At 39.6% G+C, this 3,025-nt stretch overlaps 1 pseudogene; it reads right to left on the bottom strand.

Annotated features, from left to right (window-relative positions):
• Positions 1-1,018: 1,018 nt before the first annotated feature.
• On the bottom strand, positions 1,019-1,633 carry LOC100940559 (annotated as a pseudogene).
• Positions 1,634-3,025: the final 1,392 nt, after the last annotated feature.

The raw sequence follows: 3,025 nt of genomic DNA, 5'->3' as shown, positions 1-3,025 counted from the left end.
AAAGAGAAAAAGGAAGGAAGGAAGACCATTATTCTGTAATGTCATCTGAGATTATGGGTGTTTTTTCACTAAGAAAATTTATGTATTTTCAAAATTTACCTAGCTAAGACCAAGATATGTTAAGCTGCAAATTTCTCTTTGCTGCAGAGTAAAACTGTGTTAATCTTTTCGTGTCTACATCACATAGTTAAATTACATAAATTACACACAGTGCACCAAGTGAGAGTTTAAAATCCTTTATGTCTAGGGCTATGAATCAAGCTCTTGTCTTCCCCACTAACTGTAAATTTTACAGAGGGGAATAGGTGAAGAGTCTTCCTTAAATAAACCATATGTAAATACTAATATTTCCCTATATTAGGTTCCAGGATTGACTTAAAAGATGGTGACAATGGGGTGGCACCTGTGGCTCAGTGAGTAGGGCGCCAGCCCAATATACCGAGAGTGGCAGGTTCGAATCCAGCCCTGGCCAAACTGCAACAAAAAATAGCCGGGTGTTGTGGCAGGTGCTTATAATCCCAGCTACTCAGGAGGTCGAGGCAAGAGAATCGCCTAAGCCCAAGAGCTGGAGGTTGCTGTGAGTTGTGACACTATAGCACTCTACTGAGGGCGACAAAGTAAGACTCTGTCTTTAAAAATAATAATAATATTATTAAAGAAATAAAGATGGTGACAAGGCTCAGTGCCAGTTGCTCAGTGGTTAGGGAGCCAGCCACATACACCAAGGCAGATGGGTTCGAATCCTGCCTGGTCCTGCTAAACAGCAATGACAACTTAGCTGGGCATTGTGCCGGGCACCTATAGTCCCAGCTACTTGGGAAGCTGAGGCAAAAGAATCACTTAAGCCCAAGAGTTTGAGGTTGCTGTGAGCTGTGTCAGCACAGCACTCTACTGAGGGCGGCATAGTGAGACTCTGTCTCAAAAAAACAAAAAAAGATGGTGGTAAAACATGCATCTGTCTCCCTCCTCTTCACAGTCAAAATAAATGAAGAGCTCAAGATGACATCAGTCTCATGACATTAAGTCCTGGTGTTGTGTGGATGACAAGCAGCAGCCAGTTATGATGACAGATGATAGATCCAAAGGAATTGCCAAATTTGTTAACATTTTTCCATTTCTAAACCATCTTTAAAGAAAATCATATATGGGGTCACACCATTCTCCCGGTAGTCCAGGAGAGCAACCATGCCATCTGGATTCATGTTTTCACCAATAAAGAACTGGTAGTTTTTGAAATTAGCCAGGATGTGCTTGATTTGTTCTGCAACCCCTGTCATAAAAGGTTTACTCTTTCTGGTCTCTGTTCTTCAAGTTTGCCTTTGATTGATTTCATGTAATCTTTGATGTGCTTCTTGTAGGCTTCTTTTGTGAAGCTGGTTTCCTGCAAGTGATGGTTCACGACAATATCAACACCAGTGATCACTGTGCCCTCAGGCCTTAGCCCTCAGGTCCTTAGCCCTCAGGTCCTTCAGCAGAAGCATTTCCACCAATGAGCGAGTCATCAGTGTTACTCTCTGTCCTACTGATCATCTTCCCCTCCACTTCTAGGCATAGGCCCTCCTCCATGTCTTGGATCTTGTAAATGTTAGAGAACATCTCATCGTGGCTGATGAGGGAGGTCCCAGTAGATAATCATGATGGCGGCTGAAGGGAGATGGCTGCGGCCTAGCTTTGCAGGACCCTGGAGCTCAGAACGAGCACAGTGGAGCCGGAGTGGCATTTGGGGAAGCGGGGAGCGGGTGGAAAAGCTGCTTCATTTCTTTTTAAATTACGTGTTTTATTTTGAGATAATTATAAATTCACATGCAGTTGAAGAAAAAATATAGAGAGATTCCCATGTATCCTGTACCCAGTTTCCCCCAGTGGTAACATCTTGCAAAACTTTAGCACAATATCACAAGCAGGATATTGACACAGATACAGTGAAGGTACAGAACATTTCCATCATCACAAGGATTCTCTCAGGTTGTCCTTTTATGAAAACACACTTCCCTCCCCTTCCCCCTTCACCTCTGGCAACCACTAATCTGTTCTCCATTTCTATGACTTGTGAAGAAAGTTACAGAAATGGAATCATACAGTATATATCCTTTCGAAATTAGCTTTATTTACTCAACATAATTCTCTGGAAATCTATCCAGGTTGTTGTATGTATCAGCAATTCACTCCTTTTTAGTGCTGAGTAGTATTCCGTGAAATAGACATACTACAGTTTAACATTCACCTGTTGAAAGGCATCTGGATTGTTTCTGGTCTTGGGCCATTATAAATAAGGCTACTATAAACATTTGTGTACAGGTTTCTGTGTGAACAAAAGTTTTCATTTCTCTTGTATAAATAAATGCCCAGGAGTTCAAGTGCAGGGTCATATGGCAAATGTATATTTAGTTTCTAAAGAAACTGCCAAACTGTTTTCCAAGGTCGCTTTATCATTTTACATTCTCCCCCAAACAATATGAATGATCCAGTTTCTCTCCATCCTGATCAGCATTTAATATTATCACTTTTTAAATTTAGCCATTCTGATAGTTTTAACTTAAATTTCCCTAAGGCTAAGGCTAAGGATTTTGAACATCTTTCTGTGTGTTTATTTGCCATTTACATATCCTCTTCAGTGAAATGTCTCTTCACATTTTTTGTCCATTTTCTGATTTTATTTATTTATTTTTTTTACTATTGAGTTTTGGGGAGTTCTTTATATATTCTAAATTCCAGGCCTTTGTTGGATATGTGATTTACAAATGTTTTCTCCCAGTCTGTAGCTTGTCTTTTCATCTTCTTAGCAGAATCTTTCCCAGACCAGAAGTTTTTAATTCTGATGAGGTCCAATTTATCATTTTTCCCCTTATGGCTCATCCTTTTTGTGTTAAATTGAAGATCTCTTTGCTTATTCCTAAACCCTGAACATTTTCTCCTTTTTTTCTAAGTTTTATAATTTCATGTATTACATTTTAAGTTAGCGATCTATTTGAGTTGATTTTGTATAACATGTGAGCCTTAGGCTGAGGTTCATATTTTTTTTTTT

This window comes from Otolemur garnettii, unplaced genomic scaffold, assembly GCF_000181295.1.
Source record: "Otolemur garnettii isolate 467f Iridium unplaced genomic scaffold, OtoGar3 scaffold00158, whole genome shotgun sequence".
NCBI classification, from domain to species: Eukaryota; Metazoa; Chordata; class Mammalia; order Primates; family Galagidae; genus Otolemur; species Otolemur garnettii.
This window is presented reverse-complemented; position numbering and strand designations above follow the sequence as displayed.